The following is a 23,495-nucleotide window of genomic DNA, read 5'->3' as shown; positions in this document are numbered from 1 at the left end:
TGACCAGTGTGTGTGTCTTAAATACAGGAAAAACTGACAGTTGTCACTAGGACTTTGGACAGATACATTTCAGTCATTTGCAGGGCAAAAAGTAATTGATCAGTGTCAGACAGTTGAATATTTGTGCTGACATGTCACCCCAATCACAAGACTAAGATTGTTTATTCAGTCAGACAGTTGGGTGTTTATGCTGCTATGTCAGCCGTAAGGATGACTACAATGCTGTTATACTCACAAAAACTTATACAATATGAACAAGCATTTGCAAAGATACTTTGTCTAATCTTACATATTCCCCTGCTGCCAAAAAAACTGTCAGAGACACATAGTTACTGTGTATATAGTGTAAAATCGTCCAATTCAAGTAAGTTATCCATTTGGCATTATTCTCATTGCTAAAAATTAAGTTACAATGAAAACAATCATACTTGGCCAAAACGTGATTTTCAGGGTATGAAAAGTACATTAAGGCAATAAAAACTGAAAAGTTCCCCTGCTGCCAAACAAACTGTCAGAGACACATAGTTCCTGTGTATATAGTGTAAAATCGTCCTATCCATGTAAGTCTTTCATTGGCATCATTCTAGGTGATTCTGGAGCTATTTCCCACCATAAAAAGTGTCCAAAACAGGCATTTTGCGATTAAAATAGTGGTTGTATTAGAACCAGGCCCAGGCGATTCTGGTTGGTGTTTTTACCCTGAAATTGTGTCCAATGATGATAAGGATGTATTTTTGATTATTCTGTATAAAAATAATCATCTAGGGATGTTCAGAAGTTTTGTTACGCCCGAATCAATGACCTCAATTTGGGCACTTTATTTACAAGTGGTGGTTTTTAAGAACCAGGCCCAGTCGGTTCTGGTTGGTGCTTTTACCCAGATATAGTATCCATTGTGTGGGTAGATGTATTTTCACTATTCTGTCTAAAAATAAAGATCCAGGACAGTTCCGGGGCTATTTCCCTCCATAAATAGTGTCCAAAACATGCATTTTGCGATACAAAATAGTGGCTGCATTATAACAGGGTCCAGTCGGTTCTGGTGGGTGTTTGTATACGAAACTTGTGTCCAATTATGATGGGGATGTATACTTGACTATTCTGTATAGAAGTAATCATCTAGCGATGTTCAGAAGTTCTGTTATGCCCGAATGAATTACTTTCATTTGGTCACTTTATTTACAAGTGGTGGTTTAGAAACAGGCCCAGTCGGTTTTGGTTGGTGCTTTTACCCAGAATTTGTGTTTATTGTGTGAGTGGATGTATTTTCACTATTTTGTATAACAATAATGATCCAGGATGATTCTGGAGCTATTTCCCACCACAAACAGTGTCCAAAACAGGCATTTTGCGGTTAAAGTAGTGGTTGTATTAGAACCACGCCCAGTCGGTTCTGGTTCGTGTTTTTACCCAGAAATTGTGTCCAATGATTATGGGGATGTATTTTTTATTATTCTTTATAAAAATAATATTCTAGGGATGTTCAGAAGTTCTGTTATGCCCTAATCAATGACCTCAATTTGGGCACTTTATTTACAAGTGGTTGTTTAGAACCAGGCCCAGTCGGTTCTGGTTGGTGCTTTACCCACAATTAGTGTCGATTGTGTGGGTTTGATGTATTTTCACTATTCTCTGTAAGAATAAAGATCCAGGGATGTTCTGAGACTATTTCCCACCAGAAATAGTGTCAAAAACATGCATTTTGCGACAAAAATAGTGGTTGTATTAGAACCAGGCCCAGTCGGTTCTGGTTTGTGTATACCCCCTTAACGTGTGTCCAATAGGAATGGGGTTGTATTTTTGACTATTCTGTATAAAAATTATCATCTAGGGATGTTCAGAAGTTCTTCTATGCCCGAATAAATGACCTCCATTTGGGCACTTTATTTTGCATGTTGGTTGTAGTAGAACCAAGCCCAGTCGGTTCTGGTTGGTGCTTTTACCCAGAGTTAGTGTTGATTGTGTAGGTGGATGTATTTTCACTATTCTGTCTAAAAATAAAGATCCAGGATGGTTCTAGGGGTATTTACTACCATAAATAGTCTCCAAAACATGCATTTTGTGATAAAAAATAGTAGTTGAAAAAATGAAAAAATGAAAATCAGACATAGGCATTGTCGTCAACATTGACTTGACAAAAAGCCTAGTAGTCATCATACCCTCAGCAGCGTATGACGAAATTGTATAGTGCTTCTCCACAAGTTCGTCTTCCCAGGCCAGACACATTTATGACATTTATTTATGACATATTCATACTTGTTAGCTCTCCGCCTTGAGCGCCATTTTGCGGCGACTGCAAGATGCCTCACCGATGCCAACAAGAATAAGGTGGATCACTTACCTCTTAGTCTTTATACTTACCCTCCCTCAGTCAGCCTTTGGAAGGCAGATCTGCGCCAAACGACCTTCCTGTTACTTCATTTCGACTTGACTTAATTTCATAGTAGGGATATGTGTAGTCGTCACGTCACGTGTTGCTGCAGGTTCAGAGACCTGATGGCTGTTGGGAAAAAGCTGTCCTTGAGCCTGTTTGTCCGTGCTTTGTAGGACCTGTAGCGTCTGCCAGATGGAAGCAACTGGAACAGGCCGTGTCCAGGGTGGTATGGGTCTCCAACAATGGACCCGGCTCTTCTAAGGTATCGGGGGTTGGCAATGTCTTCTAGTGATGGCAGAGAGCAGCCGACGATCTTCTGGGCAGTGTTTATCACCCTCTGTATGGCTTTTTTGTCTGCTGCCGTGCTTCCGGTATACTACACTGTAATGCCGTAAGTCAGGATGCTCTCCACAGTGGCTCTGTAGAAGGTTGCCAGAAGCTTGGTGTCCAATTTGTCCCTTCTCAGTACCCTGAGAAAGTGGAGTCGTTTCTGGGCCTTCTTTACTAACACTGTGGTGTTTGTGGACCAGGAGAGCCTATCCGTGACATGGACTCCCAGAAATTTGAAGGATTGGACCCTGTCTACACATACTCCGTTAATGAGGAGTGGGGCCAGGTCTGTGCTGCACTTGCGAAAGTCCAGGATTATTTCTTTAGTCTTTGCGGTATTTAGTGTAAGATTGTTCGCCGAGCACCAAGAAGACAGTTTGTCGACCTCGTCTCTGTAAGCTGACTCATCCCCGCCTGAGATGAGTCCGATCACAGTGGTGTCATCGGCGAATTTGATGATAGAGTTTGACTGGTGGGCTGGTGTGCAGTCGTATGTGTACAAGGAGTACAGGACAGGACTCAGTACACAGCCTTGTGGTGAGCCAGTGTTCAGTGTAATGGCGGAAGAGAGGTGTGGACCCATTCTGACAGTTTGTGGTCGACCAGTCAAGAATTTCTTTACCCAGCAGCAGATTGAAGAGGATAGTCCAAGGTGGTAGAGTTTGTCCTTCAGGATGTCCGGCTTGATGGTGTTAAAGGCTGAGCTATAGTCTATGAAAAGCATCGTCACATAGTTCCCCCGGTGCTCCAGGTGGCTCAGTGCTGTGTGAAGAGCCACAGCGATAGCATCCTCAGTGGACCTGTTTTCTCTATAAGGAAACTGGTGAGGGTCAACTGAGGGGGGGATTGTCCTTCTGATGTGTCGGGCCACCAACTTTTCAAAGCACTTCATGATCACAGGCGTGAGAGCAACAGGCCTGTAATCGTTCAAGCTGCAGATGGTTGGCCTTTTTGGGGACAGGAATGATGGTGGCAGATTTTAGGCAGGCAGGAACGATGGATAGTTGCATTATAACTGGGTAGTCTCGGTTCTGGTTGCTGTTTATATCCGAAACTTGTGTCCAAAGAGGATGGGGATGTATATTTTACTATTCTGTTTAAAAATAATCATGTAGGGATGTTTTGGGGCTTTTTTACACAAGAATCAAAAACCTCCAATGGATCTTTATTTTGCACGGTGGTTGAATTAGAACCGGGCCCAGTCGGTTCTGGTTGCCGCTTTTACCCAGATTTAGTGTCAATTGTGTGGATGGATGCATTTTCACTATTATGTGTAAAATTAAAGATGCAGGGATGTTCTGGGAATATTTCCTACCGTCAATAGTGTCCAAAACATTTTGCGATAAAAATAGTGGTTGTATTAGAACAAGGCCCAATCGGTTCTGGTTGGTGTATTTACCCAGAATTTGTGTTGATTGAGTGGGTGGATGTAGTTTCACTATTTTCTATAAAAATAATGTTTCCCACCATAAACATTGTCCAAAACAGGCATTTTGCGATTAAAAAAGAGGTCGTATTAGAACCAGGCCCAGTCGGTTCTGGTTGGTGCTTCTACCCATAATTAGTGTTGAATGTGTAGATGGATGTATTTTCACTATTCTGTGTAAAAATAATGATCCAGGATGGTTCTGGAGCTATTTTCCCACCATAAACAGTGTCCAAAACAGGCATTCTGCGATTAAAATAGTGGTTGTATTAGAACCAGGCCCAGTCTGTTCTGGTTGGTGAATTTACCCGAAAAATTGTATCCATTGACGATGGGGATGTATTTTTGATTATTATGTATAAAAATAATCATCTAGGGATCTTCAGAAGTTCTGTTATTCCCGAATCAATGACCTCCATTTGGGCACATTATTGATGGAGCTCACGACCATGATCCAGTGTGTGACTCGGATGTGTCCCTCAAACACAAATACTGGTCAGTCTCATCCAAAATCCTAATGGCTCAGTTCCCTTGAGTGGGAGCGGCAAGGAACGCCCTGCATTTGAAAACCATTGAAGGCAGGTTCCGGGCCTGTGTCGGCGCATCAGTCAGGCTGGGTAGCCGCTATGGCCCAGGTGATTTTCCAGGGCTGCCCTGCTCTTGACGGAGTGGCCACCCAGCGGGGCTGTGTGTGTTTCATGGTGGGAGACTCGTGCTGCCCCTTCATCCCTGCCGGCATGTCCTGCTCGGTTCATGATGCCCTGCAGGCTATTAGGAACATGCAGAGAGCTGTGACCGGAGATCCGGTTCCACAACGAGGATGGCTTGACTGGTTCTTCTCTGGCTCATGGAAACAGCCACTTCAATATTTCAATATTTTCACAGACACAAAAGGAGGGAATTGTGGGATGGACTGGCTAACTGGCTTAATAATTGTTTATTCTTGTCGCACCATGTGGTCATACTGGTTTAACTTTGTTTTTTAAGATCGTAGAATGCAAGGTAGACTAGCCAAACTGGTTTTACAATTGAATTAAAAGATTGTGGAATGTAAGAAAGACTAACTAGTTGGCCTTGCAATTGTTTGCTCGCCCCGAGAAATATAAGAAAGGCTGGCTAACAGGGTTTGCAATTTTTTCCTTGTATTGTGCGATGAAAAGAGGTTCAACTTCAGGAGTAACTGTCACTCTCCAGGTCATCTAGGGTCAAGTGCACACTTGAAAACTTTCATATTCGACCAAAACGTGCTTATCAGCACATAAAAAGCACATTTGGTGGTACGCGGGAAGAACGGCAGCAGACAAAAAGGCTATTTAGAAAGGTATCACCACTACGCAGAAGAACGTCGGCTACTCTGCCCTCACTGGAAGACATTGCCAGCCCTCGTTACCTCAGCAGAGCCAGGGACATGATCAGGGACCCATGCCACCCTGGTCACAATCGGTTCCAGCTGCTGCTCTCTGGCAGACAGATGCTGTAAGCAAGAGTGTAAAGAAGGCAAGCACTATGTGGAGCTACTTTGGTAAAAGGGTGGTCTCAATTGAAACATTGAGGGGACGGGTAAGATAAACTTTCTGACTTAATAAAATACGGGAAACACCAATATTAATTGAAAAGATTATTGCTCAGCAAGCAATACCATAAAACTATAGGGAACTCTTTTATATTGGGTTTGACGTCTCCATATGGTTTCAATTGAGACTAAACCATCTTACAAAGGATTAGGATAACCTACCAGACAAGAGAAAATACGATGGGGTCTAACAACTCCCTCAATCACCATTCTTTTGGGGAAAAGTGTTTTTACAAATGAAAAAACGTGTCCTACTTGGCAAGAAAGAAAAAAATATTGAAACAGTGTTTATCTTGTTACGCAGTAAATAGGAAGTCAATTTTTCCACTGTTTAATCATTTTACCTGCTTAAACCTTACAGGGCATGGTCTGAAGCTGGGGGCGATAAATGAGACGTGGTGTACCGGCGTTCTAAAACAAACTACACCCCTGATACCACGTTCTGGCCTATGGTGGCGGGGTGGTAGATAAATTATACGACTCCTGCCGACACGCGGCAGGACTAGGTACTTTGGTCTCACTGCTCTTACCAATGTCTGTTTTTCCATCCACAGTGGAGGAGATACAATTGGCGGCTCATAATTCGGAGGTGAAGGGTCGACCCTCCCGACATCGTCGAGAGGCATGGAGGGAAGGAGATCCAACATACATTGATGCGATTGGCATCCCCCGGGGCGTACCAGATGAGTATAAGCTGGCTAATCAGATCGCAGCAGGTTGGGAGTCTATCTTCCTTCTAATCACCCCAAACAAAAATGTGGATAGAATAAATTACTTACATTACAATGTTCAAAACTTGGAAATTATACTGAACAGGGATTTGTGGCCATGAAGGAACAACTGGCAGCTACCAGTCTGATGGCGTTCCAGAATCGCATAGCGGTGGATATGATCCTTGAAACAGGGGGCGTGTGTGCAATGTTTGGAAAACAATGTTGCACCTTCATACCGAACAACGCGTCACCCAGTGGATCTCTCACCAGGGCCATTACTGGCCTGCAAACACTGAACCGCAATATGCAAGAGCACTCTGGAGTAGATACGTCCGCACTGTCAGATTGGTGGGATAAGACCTTTGGAAAATCTAAAGATTTGGACTATAGGCACAATTACCGCTATCCTAACATTGTGTGGGTGATGTAGTATCCCCTGTTTGTGCTCCTTGCTAAGCCGACTTATAACTACTGCAATGGCCCCTACAAATTCTAAAGTACATGAGTTGTATCTTATGGGACGGTTTGGGGAAAGCAGTGAGGTCCAGGAGTACGGTAAATCCGAGGACCAATTGGACGAATATAATTATGTTTTTTCTCTTTCAGACCAGCCATGGGAGTAAGGAGTAGGCGGGAAAAATCACAGTCACCCGACATTACCATTTAGTGATTACTAAGAAATGACTAATAACATACATATTATAAAAACGGGGGAATGTTGGGTTTATTCTGTTTTATTATTATAATAGTTATATTAATTCATTTCTTTATTAAATCAATCTCTTTCTTTTCTTTGTATTAATTCATTACTTTGTTAAATCATTCTCTTTCTGTTTTTCAAAAGCCTTGAGGTCACGCCAAGTCATCTTTAACCTAGACAGCCTGTTCCAGGATGGTTATACAAACAATCCACCCAATCTCGGTCCTTGAGATTTGGTGGGCCCTTGGTGACGAGGACAGGGCTATTCGGACAATAACAAGAATATTGTTATCGTTATGTAACCGTACACTTCGGGTTTTTCTGTATGTAACGATTATATGATTATGATTATATTATATGATTCTTAGGTCAAGGAGGTTGTATAATTACTCTAATCTAAATGTTGTTAGGTCTAGTCCCTGTTTTTGTTATTAGTAAAATACCTTGATTGTTATTGTAGTCCCAGATGTTGTTTTTACTCATACTTGATGGAATGATCAACAACTCTGTAACTTGTGACCATAAGAATAGGACGAAAATGTCTATTCGAGGGGACGTTCGGAAGTCGTACGGTGACGCTTGCTGTAACGCTCCCTTCCGGAGGCTTTTTATCTGTTGTATCCATTTCTATTTAATTAAATGTCAATAATTGAATAAGATGTCTTCCTGCAGTTATTGATAATTACGGACGAAGGTAATTATTAATGAACCTGACACCCACATCCGTTGGGACTCTAAACTTGGGGTAACACAACACAATCCCTTCTGTGTAATAACTTCGGGTGAGGTAATATGAATAGACATTAGGTACAAGGTGATCTGACACCTACATGCTGAATGAAGGTAAGTGAAAGACAGTGAGAGGTAAGAGATCCACTCAAGGGGTGGTGATGCAATGTATCCATAAAGGCAGAATTGTAAATTAAGAGTCTGGAGTCATAACTTGTAAAACTGTGTAAAAATGTCAGAGACACAAATGACATAGTGTAATATCATCAAATTTTATAATTTAATAAGTTTTTCATTTGGCATCATTCTAATGGCTAGATATTAAGTTATAATGAAAACTATGATACTTGGCCAAAACGTGATTTTCAGCGCATGAAACGCACGTTAAGCCAATAAAAACTGAAATGTTCCCCTGCTGCGAAACAAACTGTCAGAGACACATAGTTACTGTGTATATAGTGTATAATTGTCCAATTCAAGTAAGTTTTTCATTTGGCATCATTCTAAGTGATATAAATTAAGTTATAGTGAAAATTATGATACTTGGCCAAAACGTGATTTTCAGCGCATGAAACGCACGTTAAGGCAATAAAAACTGAAATATTCCCCTGCTGCGAAACAAACTGTCAGAGACATATAGTTACTGTGTATATAGTGTATTATCGTCCAATTCAAGTAAGTTTTTCATTTAGCATCATTCTAAGTGATAGAAATTAAGTTATAGTGAAAACTATCATACTCGGCCAAAACATGATTTTCAGCGCATGAAACGCACGTTAGCAATAAAAACTGAAATGTCCCCCTGCTGCGAAACAAACTGTCAGAGACACATAGTTACTGTGTAAATAGTGTAAAATAGTCCAATTCAAGTAAGTTTTGCATTTAGCATCATTCTAAGTGATAGAAATTAAGTTATAGTGAAAATTATGATACTTGGCCAAAACGTGATTTTCAGCGCATGAAACGCACGTTAAGGCAATAAAAACTGAAATGTTCCCCTGCTGCGAAACAAACTGTCAGAGACACATAGTTACTGTGTATATAGTGTATTATTGTCCAATTCAAGTAAGTTTTTCATTTGGCATCATTCTAAGTGATAGAAATTAAGTTATAGTGAAAATTATGATACTTGGCCAAAACGTGATTTTCAGCGCATGAAACGCACGTTAAGGCAATAAAAACTGAAATGTTCCCCTGCTGCGAAACAAACTGCCAGAGGCACATAGTTACTGTGTCTATAGTGTAAAATCATCCAATTCAAGTAAGTATTGCATTTAGCATCATTCTAAGTGCTAGAAATTAAGTTATAGTGAAAACTATGATACTTGGCCAAAACGTGATTTTCAGCGCATGAAACGCACGTTAAGGCAATAAAAACTGAAATGTTCCCCTGCTGCGAAACAAACTGTCAGAGGCACATAGTTACTGTGTCTATAGTGTAAAATCATCCAATTCAAGTAAGTATTGCATTTAGCATCATTCTAAGTGCTAGAAATTAAGTTATAGTGAAAACTATGATACTTGGCCAAAACGTGATTTTCAGCGCATGAAACGCACGTTAAGGCAATAAAAACTGAAATGTTCCCCTGCTGCGAAACAAACACTCAGAGGCACATAGTTACTGTGTATATAGTGTCTAATTGTCCAATTCAAGTAAGTTTTTCATTTTGCATCATTCTAAGTGCTAGAAATTAAGTTATAGTGAAAACTATGATACTTGGCCAAAACGTGATTTTCAGCGCATGAAATGCACATTAAGGCAATAAAAACTGAAATGTTCCCCCGCTGCGAAACAAACTGTCAGTGACACATAGTTACTGTGTATATAGTGTATAATCGTCCAAATTAAGTAGGTTTTTCATTTGATATCATTCTAAGTGATGAAAGTTAGGGTTAGGGTTAGGGTTAGGTTAAGTTATAGTGAAAACTATGATACTTGGCCAAAACATGATTTTCAGCGCATGAAACGCACATTAGGGCAAAAAAACTGAAATGTTTGTTAGGTCTGAAAATACAACTTCAGGAGCAGGCTAAGAAAGAGTGAGATAAATTTAAATAGAAAATATGTATGACCAGACTGCAAAGTGGACAGAGTTCCTACAGTGGGCTCCTGTTCACTGCGATGTTACTGCAACTCTAGTCGAATGACCAGTGAGTGTGTCTTAAATACAGGCAAAACTGACAGTTGTCCCTAAGACTTTGGACAGATACGTTTCAGTCATTTGCAGGGCAACAAGTAATTGATTAGTGTCGGGCCTGGAATCTGTAGTCAATGGTTTCCAGACGTAGGGTGTTCTTCGCTGTTCCTACCCTGGGGAATACCGCCATCATGATTTTGGAGGAGACTGACCAGTGTTTGTATTAGAGGGGGACATCCGAGCCCCAAACTGAATCATGGGGGAAGAAATCAAAGCTCCGTCGTTGACGCCTGGTGGGTAGATGTGGGTTGGCGTCGACAGTTGGAATCGAGTCTGCTGTTAGAACGTACGTGTGGTCGGATGCAGATGTAGGGACACAGAGCCCAGTTGTATTGGTGGGGATGATCATATACACTTGCCATTCGCAGAGCCACCATATTTGGTCCAGTACTGTCCATGATTGGGAAGGAATGTGTCTGATCTCGGCGCACCTGGTGACGTGAATTTGGTCCAAAGGGGTCTTCGGATCCGGTCCGCTGAAGTTGAAACAGGATGGATAACAGTCTGTTCGGTTGTTGCACTGGACATACGTTGCGGTATTGACTGTAGCTGCTAATGGTACTGCGACCATGGTATGTAGGCGGTCGAGCTTTGCTGGAAGGATTCTCTCAGATTACCCAGGATACAGTTGTAGGTGAGGTTGGCGAGTTCTTCGTTCTGTCGGTTGGACCATAGCTGTGGTTGGGCTACGGCAGTAGGCAAGAGGGAACAGACATAACAACTCATTGGTTGTGGCGCGGGCTGTGAGTGCGGTGTATCTGTACCAACTGTTCCTCATCATCGGGTTGTAGTCGTTTTCTTCCTGTGTTTGGACATGGGCGAGAATAAGGTGTATCTACTCAGGCTTAGGTGTTCCTGCCGGACGGATTTTGAGTAGGCGTGTGGCGGATGGTTGTACGAAGGGGTTCACACCAATCACTTTGGGGACCATGGCTGGACTAGTAGTGCGGATGGTGATAGTAAAGAGGGGGCCTTTTCCTGGTCGGTCCGGTCAGAGGCATAGGTTGATGCAGCCTTTTTGTTGGATATTGGTCGTAAGGTCTAGCATATGTTTACCATCTTTGATGGTGGTGGCTAACTTGGTGAAGTTAGCGGTCATGGTGGTAGCTTCTTTGGAAAGGGGCCATGTGATGGTTTTGTAGCCTGTATGGAGGAGGACCTGGTCCAAGGTGTCTGGCCAGACCATTCAGACTCTGGGAGCTTGTAGGTACCAATAAAAATAACTGGAGTCAGTCCTGTGTAATCCCAAGTGAGTAAGCTGTAGGCTGAGCAAAGGTACTTGAACGACGATTGGTGTCTTGGTTAATGGGATGCAGATCTGGGGGCCCCTGATCGTTTCCTGAACCAGCTAGTGGGGCATTCTCCTCCAGTGGGAGTGTACCAAGGTTCTGGTACGTTCCCCCCATGTGGTTGAACACAGAGCGGTGATGATGATGGCCAAAATCACACGGTGAGGTCCGTCCCAACGTGGAGAAGACCAGCACTTTCTTTTTATCACCTTGACGAGTACCAGGTCTCCTGGGGACAGGACCTCCTCTGTGGGAGACAGAGAAGATGTCGGCAGATTATTTTGCATTCATCACAGTTCTTTCTTGGAACATTTTGCATAACCACTTATTGAGGGATTCTGTTTCTCCTTTCTCTTTTACCACCAGATCTTTTTCCCACATTGTTAGTGGAAGATTCTGTCTTTCACTGCCTCAAATGGTGTGCATCCCTGTGCTGTTGGAATGATTCTCATGTACGTTTCTACCAGTGTGAAGTATAGAATGTATTCTTTACTACTTTTATGCTGTATAGTCACTTGGATAGAATTTTGCAGAGACTAGTGGTAAGTTTCCTTCATAACACCTATGAGTTAGGGGCAAGTCATTTACTAAGACACGCCCATTTCTCTGTGTCACTTCGTCCCGCCTTAAGTTTGTACCTAGGTCACATGACCCTTTGTTAATAAAAGGGGCTACTCTGTTGGAGGTCGGTAGGGGATTGGAACTGGTCAGGCAAGGAGATGGACTCGTCTCCAAGCGCTTGCACCTCCCGACCCCTCCCTCAGCTGATGTCTTTGAAAATCTCATCAAGCCGACTCTGCGTGTGCTACCTCTGATCCGAATTATTGAATGTATATGGTTCTAAACCTGACATTTTCTGGTGCCGAAAAAACCCGGGAATTCATTTCTGAATTTCTCGGACCGCGGTGGACTGAAGGCCAAGAATTACTGACGTCAGCCCTCTTACCTTGAAAGAGGGGGCATTTCGGTCGATCGCGGCCCGTTTGAAGAAGGAACCCGGCCGGAAAGAGGATGCACACACAGGAGACGGTAAGTGCATTTAAAATTTATATATAACAAGGCTGGTGAAATCCCGTTTTTCCATTCGAACAAGTCGTGGAAAAACGCTCCAATAGTGGGAGATAAGGGATGCATACATGTGAGGATTACGTATGTCGTTAAAATTGAAATAGAAACGTAAGGTATGCAACGGATGAATGCTTAGTCGGCAACTAAGTGTTTCCATGAGGCGCGTCGGTGACGTGGCGTTTAGCCTAAGGCGGGAGTAAGGTTCCCCCTGTGTTAAAAGGATTTCACAGATTGTTCAAAATAAGGGAAACCTTCCAAAAATAATGCACTCGATGAGTAAAAAGCGCTAAATAAAAAGTAATCTTCATATGAAGTATATATATATATATATCAACCGAAAGGATATGTATATATATATGAACCTGAAATACGCCGTGACGCGCGCAGGCCTTGCAAAATAGTAAAGAATCAGAGACACAGAGAGAACAAAGCACATGGTTTGGGGAAATTGTTAGTGGAACCTTTGCAAACTATTCAAAGGAATTTAGAAGAAAAAAAAGCTGTAAACAAAGGAAAAAAGCTACTTAGGCGAATAAATAAGCTTAGAAAACAAGTATTTAAGAGATAATAAATTGAGACGGGGCGTCCCTAGATCAAAAGAAGAGATGCGAGCGGGGGTAGAAGAAAGGATGAGCACATGGCAGGGAGAAGATGGCCGACCAAAGGATGAGCACATGGCAGGGAGAAGATGGCCGACCAAAAAAGAGCCGCTAAAACAAAGAAGAGCGTAGCAAATGGTCATTCTCCAGCAGTTCACACTCCCCCGACGCAACGAGACGGAGGATGGGCCAACTCAACCAACTCCGACGCAAAGAAAGGGGGGTGGCCTCCTCAATAGATTGCACAATGCTCTCAAAGCACCCCACGGTGGGGCCATAGGGAGAGAGCCCCCACCAGCCCAGGCCCCCACCCCCTGCACAAACAGCGAGGGGTGGGGGACTGAGAGAGACAGGTAGAGAAAGTTAACAGAGAGAAAGATAGAGACAGAGAGATGTAGAGAGAGAGAGACAGATAGTTGATAATGTTATGATATATTAGTCACAAATTATGGGTCCTTTATTAAACACTGAAATTTATATAAGGAAATTCTTAGTGAAAGGTTATTTTTCCTCAATTTTAATTATGGTAATAGTGAGCCCAGAAAATGGCTCTTATTTTAAATATAACCGCCTTCTTGGAGCGGATAGGAATTCAATAGGGATTCCGCTAGTGCAATTTAGCTATCCTCATAGCTAATTTAGCAATATGAGAGTGATTTGTGATTCAGATTTAAGTATTAAGAATCATCCAAATTATTAAATGAAGACAAAGCAGAAATGGCATTGATCCAAATTATTAATGATATCAAACGAGAAGTTTACAATGCAGAAATGGCATTGATCCAAATTATTAGGTAAAGTTTAGATAAAAGTTGAGATAAAATAATTAATTTAGGATAAGCATGATTTCTATAGGATGGAATAAGATGAATCATGTTTAGTGCACGAAATATAATTCATTGTTTTTCCATCACTAGATGAAATATGCTTTAGTGTGAGTCATATTAATGACTATTAACCTAGTTCTTTTGAGAATGACTAGTGCTGATAGGACAGAAAAAGGTGGTTAGCTGCCAATAAGCCCTTTTCAGGGATGGCGCTCTCCACTAGTGAAAAAATTACAGACCACTGATGTCTGTGAGCGTGAATGGTTGTTTGTCTTTTTGTGTTTTTGATTGGCCATCCACCAAGATATAATTGATCCCTTAGATATCAAGGTGGAAAAGGATTTAGCAAATTGGAATCAATTTCTGAAACTGCCAATAAGCCCTTTACAGGGATGGCAGCGAAGGATTGGAAATTTGAAATCAATTTCTGAAATCGCCAATAAGTTTTTTTTTTATGGCGATGAAAAAATCAAGGAAAATTGTTTAGTCCAAGGAATTTTTTTTTGATGATAATGCATTGGATTGGAGGAACAAATCTGCAATGCGAAATTTTGAGCACTGAGAAAAACAAAAACAGTGCATCATATGAAATTCCAAAGTACCATTGATTTATAGGGATAATGGCATCCAAATTATGTTAACAGATTAATTGACTGAATTGACAAAATGTTCCATATTTCGTGACCATACCAAATGCCATTATTCACTACACGATTGGAGCTGAAGGATGACTCTAATCTGGCTATCTGTATAAAAGAAAAACTTTAAAGAAATGCACTAATTTTGAGTTAGCAGAAGAAGACTGTGTTTTTCAACAGGAAACATGGAGAAGACGCACGAGCAACCCAAAATGAGAACGTCCGCACAACTGTTGCTGACCAAACAGCAGACATGAAAATAGCGGAGGATGCAGATCCATCTTTGCACTGTAAGGAGGTTCTCTCAGTTGAAACGTTTGAGGAGACAGGTAAGATAAGCTTATTGACGCGATCAGACGTAATGGAAAGCATCCAATATTGATTGGAAAGATTATTGCTCGAGGAGCAATGCCATAAACCATAAGGAACTTTTATATTGGTTTTATTGTCTCCATAAAAAGTGAAAGCGTTTCAATTGAGAACAAACCTTCTTACAGATTTTTAAAGTAAACAATTAGAGAGAAAAGAGAGACTACAATGGATAGATATGTAACTAAATTTTGATTTTATGCCAGACTATTGGAAAATGATGATTAAGAAAGTTTTAAAGGAGATGATTGGCAAACTCCAAAGACAATGGAATATTACATTTGATAAAAAAGACTACTAGTTTGGGATATTTTGAATTTCAAACAACTGAGTTTAATATGCAACGCGATACACATTGTTAATTGAATTGGGACTTGATTAGTATGCAATTTATAAGTAATGAGTTTTAATTGCTCTAAAGGACAATTATGCTAGAAAATCTTAACCCTGATAAACAAGGGGTGGTTACATTTTAGTAGGTTCAATTCTTTTCAGAATTATAAATGTTTACATTTGTTTCTGGATATTAATTGATGTGAATGCAACTGTTGCAGAGAGCGGGAAAGCTGTTTTCCTGAGGAGAAAGCGGCCTGGTTTGCTCTTTGTATTTTTCCTATTTTTATCATGATTAGTTAATTTGTGTAATTGCAGGAAAGGAAAAATCAAATATAGTTTTTGATGTTAACATGGAAGCAGTGATCAAAATAGAATAACAGCTAGTATATCTATTTTTGAGTGATAAGACATTTAGATTTTCGCAAACAAAGTGATTGAATAAGTAAGATTGTTGTGATTTTTGTTCGTTTGAGAATTAAGCCCAACCAAGTGGCTGTATGCAGGTGTTGAGCACGCGCTAAAGACGACAGCAGCTAAAGCAGAGGCGCAAACACATACTGCACAGTATTCACAACAACAAAAACTGAGTCGAAAACAGTATTAATTAATATGCAAAACATTGCATCACAGAAGGTAGAGATGCATCTATACAGAAAGAACACAGAACAGTCTGCAGAAGACCTGTACACAGCTAAAGGCCTAGCGTGCCTCCCAAAAATTATTCCAAAATTGAGCCATGGATTGAACCATGTCTCAACAGGGGGGATGATGGACATGGTACAGTGTGTGTTCCATGTCCCAGAGGTCTAAATACCTACTTTTAATTTTTTTGGTGTTTGATTTGTTGCAGACATGGTGTGCAAGGTAACCTCAGGCCCAAACGAGGACAACGTCCAAAAGAGTGTGGGACTGGTAGAGCAAACAAACGTTCATGGAAGACCATTTCAACATCCTTTATGGAAGGTGAAACATGACAAAAGGCTAAGGGCAAGGCAGACCTAATCACAGAATGGATGGTAACATGTATGGAGAAACTTGTCCAAAGAACAGGCAAGCTGCCGTGATTCCCTTTTGTCTACTTTGCAGGAGGTGATGAAGCCAGGTGACTGGATGCTGATCCGAGTCATAAATAGGAAGTCCTGGTTCTCTCCACGATGGGAAGACCCATTCCTGGCCCAACTCACCAACCTCCACTGCTGCAAAGATTGCTGAGAGGTATACGTAGATTCACCAATCTCAGGTCAAGGTAGTTCGAGACACAGGTGACTCTGAGTAGACTGGAAGTTGGACGGTATCAAAACCCTTGTCCGTAAAAAACTCATCAGTCTACTCACCTGCCACGAGCACCCCTCACTTAACCTTGAGCTTCCATAGACTTTGCACCTCTACATATAGGCCACAGTGAAAGCTGTTGCCACTCACATCACAGTGACTGCACTGTCAGTGACTGCCTGGGCGTGTCTGAACGCCCCGCCCACTGAGACTCGAGTGGGAAAACAAGATGGTGACATACTCCTATCACAGAGGAGAGTGAATTGGTATGAAAAGAACAATCTGGAGAACTACTATGAAGAAGATGTGTGGTATCCTGACATCCTGAATTCACTGGGTCTAGACGTCGCGCTTAAATCTGCAGTGAGGCAGATGAGATGCATTCCTTTTAAGGGTAATGAACATAACAGTAAGCGATAAGAGACCAAAATCAGTGCAATTCAAACCACATGATTCAATCTGGGGTGGTGGTGTTCCGTCGTGACTACGAGTAGTCCAACCCCCCCAGAAAATCATACTGTCGCAACTTTGCCAAATCCGAGTGGGTAAAGTTATGTAAAGACATTGAACTGTTACACGAGTGTGGATTAACCAAACTGATCCTGGCCCTACAGGGTATAGCCGATGATTTAAAAACCCTAAGGGAAATGGAGTTGCAGGAGGATGGAGCCAAGGATGGAGATGCGTGTGCCATGATGGGAGAACACTGCTGCACCTTCATCCCAGATGAAACCAATACATGACTCGGGCTATAGCTGAAGCTTGGCCAACACGGGTTGTGGTTTTCGATTGTGTTTAAATTTGCAACTCCCTCACTTGCGATTTTGTTACGGTTCTGTATTTTCTATGTATGAAAGTTATGATTCGAAATACTATCTAGCACATGCTGGTAACTTACAATGACATACAGTATAACCGCGTGGCAAATCATAATGGAGATTCTTCCACTCTTTCAAAGTGGGACGAGTCTCGGTATGTCGAGTGCTTCCGGTTATTGTACTTGTTTTGACTTAAAAACTGTGTCCGCTCATAAAGAGGGACGCAGACGGATTTTTCTCGGATAACCCTAAAATTACCTCAAGTTTTTGCCTCTGCCTTGACAAGTGATTTTATTGTTTTCCATACCCCTTGATAAATAATGCTGATGATATTTGTATTCTAGAATCTGGATAGGAGGGATATAAATTTATGTATTTCATGAAAATTCTTTCAAAGTAACTATAGGGGGGAAATGTGAAGTATAGAATGTATTCTTTACTACTTTTATGCTGTATAGTCACTTGGATAGAATTTTGCAGAGACTAGTGGTAAGTTTCCTTCATAACACCTATGAGTTAGGGGCAAGTCATTTACTAAGACACGCCCATTTCTCTGTGTCACTTCGTCCCGCCTTAAGTTTGTACCTAGGTCACATGACCCTTTGTTAATAAAAGGGGCTACTCTGTTGGAGGTCGGTAGGGGATTGGAACTGGTCAGGCAAGGAGATGGACTCGTCTCCAAGCGCTTGCACCTCCCGACCCCTCCCTCAGCTAATGTCTTTGAAAATCTCATCAAGCCGACTCTGCGTGTGCTACCTCTGATCCGAATTATTGAATGTATATGGTTCTAAACCTGACAACCAGGCTCAGGCATTCTTGCCATGGTTTTCCTGTATCTTCCATGGTTTTTCTGAGTCTGAGTTTTACTGTTCTAATGGTTTGTTCGACGAGTCCAGCACTTTGGTTCAGTTTGATGAAATCCATGTTCAGAAGCTCGAAGGGATATGTTCCTGTTTGCCTTGTTCCATGCTTGGGTTGTTCATTGCCTTGAGAGTTGTGTCTACAGCAGTTTAGACAGTTTCTGCAAAATAATTGAGGTAAGTTTGGAGACCTCTGGGAACATGCATTGTTTGTTGTACTGTACTGATCATCCCTCCTGTTGAGACATGGCTCCTCCCATGGCTCAATTTGGCAATTACTTCAAACAATGATCGTGTCACGCATGGCTTGTTTTCTACTGCATAGAGTCCGTTCTTGTGTTGAGTGGCTCCTTCTGTTTCCCATTGCAGTTTCTCTTTTTCTGGGGAATGATTTTGCATTTCTCTTAGGAATTCAGCAGGGATTGGGCTGTGTCTTTCCACCGTCACGTCTTGTTCTAGGAATAGTCTACATGCCTCTGTCAGTGCCACTATTTCTGCGGCTTGTGCAGACCAGTCGCCGGGGAGTCGTCCTGTCTTGAGGTTGTCTTTTTGAGTCACCACGGCATATACGTTGTGTTTTTCTCCATCCAGGGTTTTTGATGATGATCCATCCCCATAGGCAATGTGTCCGGGGGGCAATGGGTTGTCCATTAGGTCAGTTGCATATACGTGGTTAATTATGATTCGTTGAGTGGGCAACTGTGAGAATTGGTTTAACCACTTGTCGTCCGGTCTCCCATGAACTTCAGGGTGACACGTAATGGCCATGTTTGTTGTTCCTGTCCTGGGGCTGCTGGGCAGATATCTTCAGACTGTTCTCTTAGACTTTCAGCTACCTTGGCAGAATCATTCCCGACAATGTCGAGAGAGTAGAAGCTGTTACATGTGGTGGTGTGGAAGATATTTTTGGTCTGTAATTCCCTGGGTCGGAGGCCATTTTGGGTGGCCACTAGGCTTAGCCCAAGCTGGACCATGATATCTCGTCCCGGTAACTCTCCGATTTTCATTTTGCAGTCTGACAATAAACCCATCCCTTTTGTTGCTTTCTGACCCATATTAATCACTTACTTAATAGTTTAAACAACAATTATTTTCTAAATTACCCGAAATTGATCTCCACTTTGTGATTAACCCAATATCTCTGAACACACAAAGACCAAAAGTCCCTGACTTTGTCTTAGTTAAGTCCCTGACTCTATTAACAGACCAAGACTATAATGCCTTTGCTAATTCTTGTTCTACTTTCATTGGTCCCGGACCAATTGGTTTATTACCAGACTGCAAAGTGGACAGTGAGAGTTCCTACAGTAGGGTCCTGTTCAACGCGATGTTCCTGAAACTCTAGTCGAATGACCAGTGTGTGTGTCTTAAATACAGGAAAAACTGACAGTTGTCACTAGGACTTTGGACAGATACATTTCAGTCATTTGCAGGGCAAAAAGTAATTGATCAGTGTCAGACAGTTGAATATTTGTGCTGACATGTCACCCCAATCACAAGACTAAGATTGTTTATTCAGTCAGACAGTTGGGTGTTTATGCTGCCATGTCAGCCGTAAGGATGACTACAATGCTGTTATACTCACAAAAACTTATACAATATGAACAAGCATTTGCAAAGATACTTTGTCTAATCTTACATATTCCCCTGCTGCCAAAAAAACTGTCAGAGACACATAGTTACTGTGTATATAGTGTAAAATCGTCCAATTCAAGTAAGTTATCCATTTGGCATTATTCTCATTGCTAAAAATTAAGTTACAATGAAAACAATCATACTTGGCCAAAACGTGATTTTCAGGGTATGAAAAGTACATTAAGGCAATAAAAACTGAAAAGTTCCCCTGCTGCCAAACAAACTGTCAGAGACACATAGTTCCTGTGTATATAGTGTAAAAGCGTCCTATCCATGTAAGTCTTTCATTGGCATCATTCTAGGTGATTCTGGAGCTATTTCCCACCATAAAAAGTGTCCAAAACAGGCATTTTGCGATTAAAATAGTGGTTGTATTAGAACCAGGCCCAGGCGATTCTGGTTGGTGTTTTTACCCTGAAATTGTGTCCAATGATGATAAGGATGTATTTTTGATTATTCTGTATAAAAATAATCATCTAGGGATGTTCAGAAGTTTTGTTACGCCCGAATCAATGACCTCAATTTGGGCACTTTATTTACAAGTGGTGGTTTTTAAGAACCAGGCCCAGTCGGTTCTGGTTGGTGCTTTTACCCAGATATAGTATCCATTGTGTGGGTAGATGTATTTTCACTATTCTGTCTAAAAAAAAAAGATCCAGGACAGTTCCGGGGCTATTTCCCTCCATAAATAGTGTCCAAAACATGCATTTTGCGATACAAAATAGTGGCTGCATTATAACAGGGTCCAGTCGGTTCTGGTGGGTGTTTGTATACGAAACTTGTGTCCAATTATGATGGGGATGTATACTTGACTATTCTGTATAGAAGTAATCATCTAGCGATGTTCAGAAGTTCTGTTATGCCCGAATGAATTACTTTCATTTGGTCACTTTATTTACAAGTGGTGGTTTAGAAACAGGCCCAGTCGGTTTTGGTTGGTGCTTTTACCCAGAATTTGTGTTTATTGTGTGAGTGGATGTATTTTCACTATTTTGTATAACAATTATGATCCAGGATGATTCTGGAGCTATTTTCCACCACAAACAGTGTCCAAAACAGGCATTTTGCGGTTAAAGTAGTGGTTGTATTAGAACCACGCCCAGTCGGTTCTGGTTCGTGTTTTTACCCAGAAATTGTGTCCAATGATTATGGGGATGTATTTTTTATTATTCTTTATAAAAATAATATTCTAGGGATGTTCAGAAGTTCTGTTATGCCCTAATCAATGACCTCAATTTGGGCACTTTATTTACAAGTGGTTGTTTAGAACCAGGCCCAGTCGGTTCTGGTTGGTGCTTTACCCACAATTAGTGTCGATTGTGTGGGTTTGATGTATTTTCACTATTTTCTGTAAGAATAAAGATCCAGGGATGTTCTGAGACTATTTCCCACCAGAAATAGTGTCAAAAACATGCATTTTGCGACAAAAATAGTGGTTGTATTAGAACCAGGCCCAGTCGGTTCTGGTTTGTGTATACCCCCTTAACGTGTGTCCAATAGGAATGGGGTTGTATTTTTGACTATTCTGTATAAAAATTATCATCTAGGGATGTTCAGAAGTTCTTCTATGCCCGAATAAATGACCTCCATTTGGGCACTTTATTTTGCATGTTGGTTGTAGTAGAACCAAGCCCAGTCGGTTCTGGTTGGTGCTTTTACCCAGAGTTAGTGTTGATTGTGTAGGTGGATGTATTTTCACTATTCTGTCTAAAAATAAAGATCCAGGATGGTTCTAGGGGTATTTACTACCATAAATAGTCTCCAAAACATGCATTTTGTGATAAAAAATAGTAGTTGAAAAAATGAAAAAATGAAAATCAGACATAGGCATTGTCGTCATCATTGACTTGACAAAAAGCCTAGTAGTCATCATACCCTCAGCAGCGTATGACGAAATTGTATAGTGCTTCTCCACATGTTCGTCTTCCCAGGCCAGACACATTTATGACATTTATTTATGACATATTCATACTTGTTAGCTCTCCGCCTTGAGCGCCATTTTGCGGCGACTGCAAGATGCCTCACCGATGCCAACAAGAATAAGGTGGATCACTTACCTCTCAGTCTTTATACTTACCCTCCCTCAGTCAGCCTTTGGAAGGCAGATCTACGCCAAACGACCTTCCTGTTACTTCATTTCGACTTGACTTAATTTCATAGTAGGGATATGTGTAGTCGTCACGTCACGTGTTGCTGCAGGTTCAGAGACCTGATGGCTGTTGGGAAAAAGCTGTCCTTGAGGCTGTTTGTCCGTGCTTTGTAGGACCTGTAGCGTCTGCCAGATGGAAGCAACTGGAACAGGCCGTGTCCAGGGTGGTATGGGTCTCCAACAATGGACCCGGCTCTTCTAAGGTATCGGGGGTTGGCAATGTCTTCTAGTGATGGCAGAGAGCAGCCGACGATCTTCTGGGCAGTGTTTATCACCCTCTGTATGGCTTTTTTGTCTGCTGCCGTGCTTCCGGTATACCACACTGTAATGCCGTAAGTCAGGATGCTCTCCACAGTGGCTCTGTAGAAGGTTGCCAGAAGCTTGGTGTCCAATTTGTCCCTTCTCAGTACCCTGAGAAAGTGGAGTCGTTTCTGGGCCTTCTTTACTAACACTGTGGTGTTTGTGGACCAGGAGAGCCTATCCGTGACGTGGACTCCCAGAAATTTGAAGGATTGGACCCTGTCTACACATACTCCGTTAATGAGGAGTGGGGCCAGGTCTGTGCTGCGCTTGCGAAAGTCCAGGATTATTTCTTTAGTCTTTGCGGTATTTAGTGTAAGATTGTTCGCCGAGCACCAAGAAGACAGTTTGTCGACCTCGTCTCTGTAAGCTGACTCATCCCCGCCTGAGATGAGTCCGATCACAGTGGTGTCATCGGCGAATTTGATGATAGAGTTTGACTGGTGGGCTGGTGTGCAGTCGTATGTGTACAAGGAGTACAGGACAGGACTCAGTACACAGCCTTGTGGTGAGCCAGTGTTCAGTGTAATGGCGGAAGAGAGGTGTGGACCCATTCTGACAGTTTGTGGTCGACCAGTCAAGAAGTTCTTTACCCAGCAGCAGATTGAAGAGGATAGTCCAAGGTGGTAGAGTTTGTCCTTCAGGATGTCCGGCTTGATGGTGTTAAAGGCTGAGCTATAGTCTATGAAAAGCATCGTCACATAGTTCCCCCGGTGCTCCAGGTGGCTCAGTGCTGTGTGAAGAGCCACAGCGATAGCATCCTCAGTGGACCTGTTTTCTCTATAAGCAAACTGGTGAGGGTCAACTGAGGGGGGGATTGTCCTTCTGATGTGTCGGGCCACCAACTTTTCAAAGCACTTCATGATCACAGGCGTGAGAGCAACAGGCCTGTAATCGTTCAAGCTGCAGATGGTTGGCCTTTTTGGGGACAGGAATGATGGTGGCAGATTTTAGGCAGGCAGGAACGATGGATAGTTGCATTATAACTGGGTAGTCTCGGTTCTGGTTGCTGTTTATATCCGAAACTTGTGTCCAAAGAGGATGGGGATGTATATTTTACTATTCTGTTTAAAAATAATCATGTAGGGATGTTTTGGGGCTTTTTTACACAAGAATCAAAAACCTCCAATGGATCTTTATTTTGCACGGTGGTTGAATTAGAACCGGGCCCAGTCGGTTCTGGTTGCCGCTTTTACCCAGATTTAGTGTCAATTGTGTGGATGGATGCATTTTCACTATTATGTGTAAAATTAAAGATGCAGGGATGTTCTGGGAATATTTCCTACCGTCAA

The sequence above is a fragment of the Stigmatopora nigra genome, chromosome 11, assembly GCF_051989575.1.
Source record: "Stigmatopora nigra isolate UIUO_SnigA chromosome 11, RoL_Snig_1.1, whole genome shotgun sequence".
Classification (NCBI taxonomy): Eukaryota; Metazoa; Chordata; class Actinopteri; order Syngnathiformes; family Syngnathidae; genus Stigmatopora; species Stigmatopora nigra.
This window is presented reverse-complemented; position numbering follows the sequence as displayed.